The 9,390-nt window shown below is 44.8% G+C and overlaps 1 long non-coding RNA gene across 1 annotated transcript; it reads right to left on the reverse strand.

Moving 5' to 3' along the window:
• Positions 1-445: 445 nt before the first annotated feature.
• Positions 446-8,635, reverse strand: LOC125942907 (uncharacterized). The gene is made up of 5 exons (XR_007465413.1): positions 8,554-8,635; positions 7,830-7,904; positions 6,991-7,038; positions 4,374-4,441; positions 446-579 (listed from the first exon to the last, which is right to left on the reverse strand). It is a non-coding gene; the product is annotated as an uncharacterized LOC125942907 (long non-coding RNA).
• Between the last annotated feature and the right edge of the window lie 755 nt (positions 8,636-9,390).

Below are 9,390 nucleotides of genomic sequence, written 5' to 3' on the forward strand. Positions count from 1 at the left end.
CACGGTTGCCCATGAAGATCCGGAGGAGGCCTGCGCAAGAAAAGCAATCACGAGTACAAAATTAATGAAAGCATCTAAACAATAATTTCCAGCATGCAAAGTGCAAGTTCCCAACAATATGCCCACGGTTCAATGAAATATTTTTGCAAAGCTGCATTTTCAATAACCAAACTGCAGATTACTTTTTTCATGTTAACTCACATGCCTCAAATTCTTTCTACAGTTTTAACATGAAATATTTCAGTAGCAGATGATCGCAACACAGTGCTTTAGCACTAGCTTCGCTTTTACTGTGCCTATTTGCATGTGACATCTATACATGAGTAGATCAGTTCATTAGAACAGTATGTTCATATACTTTTCAAGGATGACAACTTTTGTGGTGTCAAGGCTGGTCTGGCCTCAGTCCTTCCCTTGTATCGCGACTTGTTGGACAAAGTCCCGGTCACGCTTCTGTTCTTAAGCTCATCTGGCATCCAATACGTTGTGGACGCCATACGCCAGAACATAGTCAGACGTAGAGCGCAACAATGTCCCCCAAGCAGCCTTTTCTATTCATTGCCCGGATCCAGCATACACCTGCAATATATAATAACACATACATAGCTTGTAGCTAACAGGTTTTATACTGGACGATATACACTATGCATTTTCTCAACTCTACTGTTTTCTGTCATTCTGGCCATTTATTAGTTGTAGCTCACCTGCATGAGCAGAACGAAATTATACAGTAAAATTTTAAAAAATCTTTTAGACAATCCCACATAAAAATCTCCCAAGCATAAATAGCAATCGCTGAATTTGTTAAATTGACAATGATCTGCAAGAATATTCACTGCTATCTATAGCTCGATGAACTCACTAACATCTACCTTGACATTGGGTAGCCGAATTTCAAATACATGTGTTGTCTGTAGGACCACTCTTTATTTTCAGGTTGATCTGTGCGGTCACTAGATGCAATATAGAAATGTGCACAAGCATTGCGTTCCAAGGACTGCATGATTACGTAATTATGCCATCAACATTAATGTACACATACAGAAAAAAAAACCTTCACACACGTGACATGGCTGCATAAACGTACACTCGCCAACTGAAAAACACACGTAGCACGCCTGCCTGGCAGTCCTTGCAAGGAATTTTATAGACGATGCCGGGATATTTTTCTTTTTCGAGGCAGTCTTTGACTAGGACGAGTTGTTGTTTTAGCTTGCTTGAAGGGATGTGGCAGATTTGTCCATCATAATCTTTGAAAATTCTTGACATTGACTCGCTCATGCCTCATGCATAGGGGAGAGCCGCCCGTTTCCTTGTTCTCATCGGCCTGATGACACGCTTTTCTTCAGTCTTTATAAACTGGCCATGGTAGCCATTACTGACCAAATCCTGCGCCACTCTCTTCAACTCAGCTCTGCGTGCATCAGTAGTCGAGCACAATCGGAATGCACGGGTGAACAGTGTAGAGGCAACAGATCGTTTGTGTCTAACGGGATGGGCCGAATCAAAGTGCAGATATTTCCCTGTGTGCGTAGGCTTCCGATAAACGCTTGTTGAAAGGCCGGATGCAGTACGCATGGCTTCAACGTCAAGGAAAGCCAGGCGACCATTAACTTCTTCTTCAACGGTGAATTCTATTGTGCTTTGGAAAGAGTTCAAGTGCTGCAGAAAAGGTACGACGTCTTTGCGGCAGATAATGGAAAAACAATCGTCGACATACCGCAGGAACAATTTTGGAGCGGGCTGGAATGTCGTGAGGGCTTTACCTTCGAGGGCTTTCCAAAGCACAATAGAATTCACCGTTGAAAAAGAAGTTAATGGTCGCCTGGCTTTACTTGACGTTGAAGTCATGCGTACTGCATCCGGCCTTTCAACAAGCATTTATCAGAAGCCTACGCACACAGGGAAATATCTGCACTTTTATTCGGCCCATCCCGTTGGACACAAACGATCTGTTGCCTCTACACTGTTCACCCGTGCATTCCGATCGTGCTCGACTACTGACGCACGCAGAGCTGAGTTGAAGAGAGTAACGCAGGATTTGGTCAGCAATGGCTACCCTAGCCAGTTTATAAAGACTGAAGAAAAGCGTGCCGCTGAACCCCCATCAGGCCGATGAGAACAAGGAAACGGGCGGCTCTCCCCTATGCACGAAGCGTGAACGAGTCAATGTCAAGAATTTTCAAAGATTATGATGTACAAATCTGCCATGTCCCTTCAAGCAAGCTAAAACAACAACTCGTCCGAGTCAAAGACTGCCTCGAAAAAGAAAAATATCCCGGCATCATCTACAAAATTCCATGCCAGGACTACCAGGCGTGCTACGTAGGCGAGACGGGAAACTTTAAAAGAAAGCTACAGCAGCACCGCAATGATGTAGCCAAAGGACACACGGTTTCCAGCGCCCTAGCAGAGCATCATGAGAAGACTGGTCACAGTATTAGCGGGCATTCGGCTTTCATCATCAAAAGAGAGAAGAAATTATCCCGATAGCTTCTTGAATCATTTTGCATACTACAATCTACAACTAACACAATAAACCGGACACGGGGCCCCCTCCCTGAGTTGTACGCAAGGGCCTTACGTCTTCCAACGCATATATAATAAAGATCACCATGCATTCGTTCATTGTGAACAAGGCACCCGTAGTGGGTGCCAAAACGTCAATCTGTTGTTTTTGTGTTCTTCAGTTGGCGAGTGTACGTTTATTCAGCCATGTTCTTTCCTCGCCAGACAAGTTTTCGTCAAACCCTAGATTTCATCACACAAGTGACATTACCATAATAAAGGATTAGTCCACCAATTATGTTTTCTCGCGCTGTTTTGGAGACCTGCGTCACTACGAGCGCAGTGCACCATCTAACTTATAGTAGAAGTACAATTTCATTTTACATAGTTATTTCTTCTGTGTGGCAGCAATTTTTTTACGGGCTTGGAAGACGCAGCGAAAATGGCCATCTCCACAAGCACCGAGATCGCTTTATGGCGGCTTAGTTAGAGGAGCCATCAAGCTAGTCTCGCACAGAACTGTTTCTTCATGCCCACTATCCCACTGCTGTCATTTCTGCACACTCTTAATTTTACTACCACCAGCAAATGCAGATGATCTGCAAACACTTCTCGTACATTTGTATGCATTGAGAGCAAGCATAGTTGTGCTTTCATGGGACACTGTTCTACACAGGAAATTGTGGCAATAGTGTTAAGCAACAATAAACACAACTAAAACATTTATGTGAGACAAAAATACCAGAGCAAGCATATTACCAGGGTCAGATTTTCTACTTGGCCACTCCAGCCAATCAAAAGTGGCTGCAGTAGAGTGCTGTAAACTGACCCCTTTTCATTTATTTTGGTATGTCTGTGGTGTAGCAAGCCAATGACAACAGCACCAAAGGGGCGTCATGTGCTCGGCCACTTGCGGAAAGCAACATGCGATCATGATGCTGCATGGCACAGCTGATTGACATAAGCTGCCTGCATACATAATTTATAAGAAGAAGCCACTGCCGGCTTAAGAAGCCTTTCCCAGAAATGCTGCCACACAGGCAAATGCGAACAGGCGAATGACGAGTGCCACGTTTGACTAGTGGATTAGGATCCAAATGGCAACGTCACCCTAAGAACTGTCTCCTTGTCCTTGATATGTACTGTGGGCACCTTACTGACAGCATGAAGGCTGTGCTCTCCCAAGCTTGAATGGACATCGCTATTATACCAGGTGGCATGATGGACCAGCCTCAGCCACTTGACGTCTGTATCAACAAGCATTTTGAGGATGGATTGCCTGCGGAAATACTTCGCGATCTGGCCGAGTGATAAAGCGTATAAGCTAACAGCAACAGGTTGTACTAAATGCACATAACTAACACAAGTGGCGAGCTGGGTCACTGCAGCATGGGACACACCATGAAGCTTGATTGCATGCTTTCAAGAAGTGCAGCATCTAAAGTGCACTAAATGGCACCAAAAATTGTCTGCTCTTTTATGCTGACAACGATAAGAAGGTAAGCAACAAGGTTAGCAGCAACAACAACACTGCATGGGCTGGGACGGGTCGTGACTAATAAATGCTGTTCGCGTTTTATGTCTGTTGCCCTAACTTGTCCGGCTTACATTCAAGAAAAACACTTTTTTCACTGGCTTCAGACCTTCAGGTGCTGGCTTAGGAGTGAGACCGGCCTAGATTTGAATAAATATGGTACTCGGCCATAAATCTAGTTCGTGGATCATACACAGCTACTTACATCCATAACGGAAAAACAAAAGGGACATAGTTCAGCTTCTTTCCCCACTCTGAAATGTACGAGCCCTTTCAGAACGTAAATGTAACATCGATCCTTAAAAAACAGTTCTACGACTTTTATAGTTACCTTTCCGTCATCTCTTGAGGATCCGATGACAACATCGATGGCCTCTCCAGTGAATATGTCCATGTCAGCTACAAAAGAAAATGTACAACTTTTCCCTTGAATTGCCAGGTCTCATAAAAGGTAAGGATTTAAGACTTCAAAAGCAATATAGGAGTCCCATGCTATCGAAAGAGCATAATGTAACCATTACACATTGCCGGGGTATATAAACCAAAAATGTCTGTCAGGAACATTGTGTGGGACATACCACACACTGGTACCTTGCAAACATGACCTGTACAATGACGCTGCAATAATACATAGGTAATTATTTCTGCCTACACTCAAGGAACTCGGGTACAGTCAAACCTCATTAATACGTACCCGCTTAATGTGTAATTGCAGTTTAAATGTAGTCGCGAAGATTCCCCTACCCAGCCCCCATTGAACCCCATGCCTGACCGCTTAAGCCGTAGTCACTCATTTGCCATCAAATGTTTATTGCATACTATTTTCCTTCTAGTTCTACACGCACAGGCACAAATTCGGCAAAATTTCATGCACTGAAAAATGAAAGGTGAAATCGGTTGTACAATATTGTAAAATGTAGCATTTCTCAAATTTTTAGAAGGCATTTTTTCTCTTAAAAAGGGAAACCATACGACTTATATCCTTTATGTTTGTATATACTATGTAATAATAGTTACGTGTCCATGTTTCGTTTATGTTGCTTCAGATACTTTCAAATTTGAGAAAAAGCACTCCGCATGAAAATGTAGCCTTCACCAGTTGGTCTTTGGTAGCTTTTTCTGGTAAACTGTTAGGTTCTGTTAAAAACAAAATTCAGTTGCATGCTTTTGAATGGCGTGCCCACCATATCTATTTGGTCAAGAAAAAAAAGTGAAATATACAACCGGCTTCGATCTCGTGAAATTTCTGACATGACCGGGCATGAATCAATGTTAGCATGAGTAGGCGTCAGTGACATCATAAGAGCAAATGTGAAAAAGTGCAAACGGTTGCAAATCTATGATGATGAGTGCCTATAGGCTCAAATGAATGGACCTTTTTCCAATTCAGCTATGCACATGGGCATGCCCCAGCTGCATTACATGCCGCGCCGCCATTATCACAGGGCAGGTGTGCGAAGTGAGTGCGTGAACCCTTGCATGATCCGCGGCAATTTCCTGAGCTTGAGTTGCTGATCAATAATTTTTCTCGTGTTCTGGGCAAGAATATTGGTTAAAGGAAACACTTAGCTGTTTGTGGGAAAGACTGCAAGCACTTTTGTCAATGAAAAGACTCTGTGAACTAACGCTCGAGGATAGGCGCAGCGTTTGCGACAAAACTCATGCAGGCACTTTCTGTACCGTCGATTGCACAAACCGGCGTGGAATGGTGAACATTGTACTGAAGTGGAGCGCACGGTCAAATTAAAAAAAAATACCCCATGTTATCAGTGAGTTATCACGCAATTCTTGCTGAGTGAGGTAAGTCCTGCGTTCTGGTAACAGCATGATGCTGGCGCTGTGATTATTGGACTTCTCGCCTTACGACCGACTCGGAAGTCACGGCGATGTTTTAATCTACGGGTATGTATACCGCACGGATTTTACCATTGGCTTAAGAATGTGCTACCGCATGCAAGCGGAAATAGCTGTACGGTTACATGGGGCCAAACGAAAAGAAGAATCTCGCCACACAGCCGATCAGAATGCATCGTTTCGAGGCCAAAGCGACACACGCGTGGTGCCGCATTATGCAAAACTCGCGAGTCTTACTTTTTGCAGGCAAATGAAGCTTAGTATGCACCTGACAAAACAACGTGTTGCGTCCACTTACATTCTGCTTACCCCCCCGTACTGTGTTGCGTTCACTTAGTCCCCAGTACCATGCCATATACGATACATATCTCGATATAAAACAACACTTGCCCTGCAGTGCACTCGCAGTATGTGTGCAGAAGTTTTGCATGTTGTTTGTTCATCATGGTGAGCTGCTTGCATGCCCGCTCTTGAGGGCAAGCTCGTACGCACGTGCATGCGTCTGTTGACCGCCTCCTTCAAGTCGAGCCACTCAAAACGACGGTCGAGTTTATCCTGAAGAAAGTCCTGCCACGGCGCGTTTCACGCTCACACATGCCTTCGCCAGTTGAGTCAAAGTACTGACCAAGCTGCTGAAGAACAAAAGCCGGCGCATCTCTCAAATCTTGGTTACAAATGGCCTGCACATCGCATAAGCATGCTGCCATTGCATCAGTAAATGTAAAATGTGTTATTGCTACATGTGAGCAAATACATGCGCGCTAGAGCAGGACAATGAGAAGCTGCTTCAGCAACACAAGCGACAGAAGAAAAAAAAGCAGGGACAGCCGTCGCAAGAGACTGCTTGGTCAAACGCTACCATGCTTTGCGTAGAGGCGAGAAGCGGTGGGAGCGTGTGTGTGTTGCCCGTCAAATTTAGTTGAAGTGACGGCCGCTAGAGGGGTCGCTTACTGGAAAAAGGTCCATTTGTAAGGTAGTGGCGGTGAGTAAGCACTGCTGAGCGTGGACGAATATCAGTGAGTGTGAAGTACTGCACAACTAGAAAAAATTGGTGCTTGAAACTGAACAGTGCTGTACAAAAAATGTACTCTTACCATGCTCCTGTGACAAAGGTGCCATAGAGGCCATGGCAGTTATAATTCCTGTAAAAATTACACAATAAGATGAACACAGACATGGAAGTGCAATTTGAAGTCATAGAAAGCCACACACAAATGTCTTCATGCACAAATATGCACTACATTGTGTCCACTGCAGAGCTCACTTCCTTTGCAAAAAGATGCAATGCTCTTGTAAGGCCTTCAACAAGCCTTAAGTATAAACCGCATGCACGCGATCTTGCACGCAACAGCGACAAGTGACGTGACGGAGATGGCTGTCACATTCGCTCGTCGCCTACAAGTCGTACCACACGCGAGCGATGACTTTGAGCGCTGTTTCCCCGGTGTTGCTGGTATGAGGGCAGCAAATACGCGCCGTAACTGGTGTGACGCATGCTCTATTAGTTTAACTTGATATGTTTTACTGTAAAGAGCACCATATTATTTCTTAAGGTCTTGCACTAGGTTCTTATCTTTGTGCGTATCAAAATTGAGTCATTCGCTTGTTCCGTGCGACAATCGGTTGTACTTGACTGATGTACATCCTGTTCTGGCTTCGCGCTATTGGCTAGTCGCTCATAGAAAGTCGTTCCGGCGACGAGTTGTAGATTACCAGAACCAAGCAATCAAGCGACAAGAACGAGTGATCAGTTTGCGCGACGGCTTGTTCCGTCGCTCGTCGCCGTCGCGCACAAAATCGCTCGCATGCGGTTTGGGCTTGGGTAAAAAATACTAGCATGTAGCGCCATTTTTTTTATATAAAGCACAGCCACATGACACAAATCAGTAACAACATATACATCTAAAATCTTGTCAACTTTCAGTTGCCATACCTTTGGTGCTCTTGCCCTTTTCTAAGGACAGATTTCTGAGCCTTTTCGACGTGTGCAGCACCATTTCTTCAGTTTCTGCATTGCATTTAACAAGGCATTACAAAGCTGACACTGCCGACAGGCAGCAATGTTGGGTGATAAACATTCAAGTGTCATAATAACAAATCAGGCCAGAATATCAGTTCCTCTGGTCTCCTCCTGGCATTACTCTCGTTTCATCCTTTCATGAATGCAAAGCATTTGCAAGCGTGGCTCCCACGTCCACTACACGACAGATACCCGTTCATGCAGCAGACAGGTTCTCATGTGGCATATGTTTTTCCATCAGACTAAATATGGAGCCGCTTAACATTTACGCCCAAAATTATATGTCCAAAACCAAAATTCTGCTGCTAACTGCCAAAAGCACACATTTGCGCCGATGGCCCCTCCTGCGAAGCAGTGTCTACCTTGAGCGTCCGCGGCAGTGCGTGCTGCACCCCCTCCCCATTTCATAACGCCGACCCTTCCAGACATATCGCAGACTGCCCGAGACTCTAATCAAAGGAGAGATACGTCTCGAGCAGCCAGGCCTAAACCCCAAAGTCACGCTACGAGATTGCGCCGGACATTTGCTTACTGCACAATGAGCGGGACAAAGCACATGCCGGTGAAGATTAAATCGTTCGAAATGTTAGTCGTATAAACATTAAGGTGTGCTTATTAACGAATGAGTAGAACTTACCAGCCATGTGCAGCACTCTGTCGCATCGCCGTTCCACCACACGTCGTAGAGGACAATTGGATCGAAATCCACGACATTCTCTTGGTTAAAGTTTTGCACTGCGGTGTGCCTGACAACCGCAGTGGTCATGTCCACTTCATATTCAACGAATACAAGCATCTCGAGCTTAACACAGTGCAACGCAGTCGTTCTCGCTTAGATGACAGCTGTGGCTATGGCCGTGGATTCTATGGATGCGGATTGGCATTCGACTTCGACTGCCACCACTGCATCACCCAAACCAAACCAAAACAGAAAAGAAAAATACTACTAAAGCAGTGCCGTACAACAGTAGTGGGTGGAAGCATGGAGGAAGATAAAAAAAACCTTTTTTTTTTCAAGTTGTTTCCTTCCTCCATGAGTGGAAGGTACAAAGTTGTACAGTTGTACAGATAAGAAATGTTGAGGACTGCATCAGGCTTAAGCATTCTTAAAATGACATCCAACTCATGAGAGTATTATGAATTCGACATCGATCGTTTGTGTGTTTTGTATACCGTGGTCAATGAACACGATTGTTGGCGTTCATTCATTTTGCCCACCGCGTCATGTAGAGTGGCATGATCAGATTTCTCTGAGCGCAATAAAAAAATTTTCAGCGCACGCAAACTCGCACAACGCAGACACAGATGCACATGCGCGCGGGCCGCGATTTCGTAGCGATTCCGTCTCCGATGATATTCCTTTTTGCACTTTTTCGCGCTTTGTCAGGGGTCAGAGCGACGGCCCCGCCGCGTTATACAAAGCGATCATGGCCGCCGATTTTGTATCAAGGGCATTATGACTTATTCTACTCTT

The sequence above is a fragment of the Dermacentor silvarum genome, chromosome 2 (assembly GCF_013339745.2).
Source record: "Dermacentor silvarum isolate Dsil-2018 chromosome 2, BIME_Dsil_1.4, whole genome shotgun sequence".
NCBI classification, from domain to species: Eukaryota; Metazoa; Arthropoda; class Arachnida; order Ixodida; family Ixodidae; genus Dermacentor; species Dermacentor silvarum.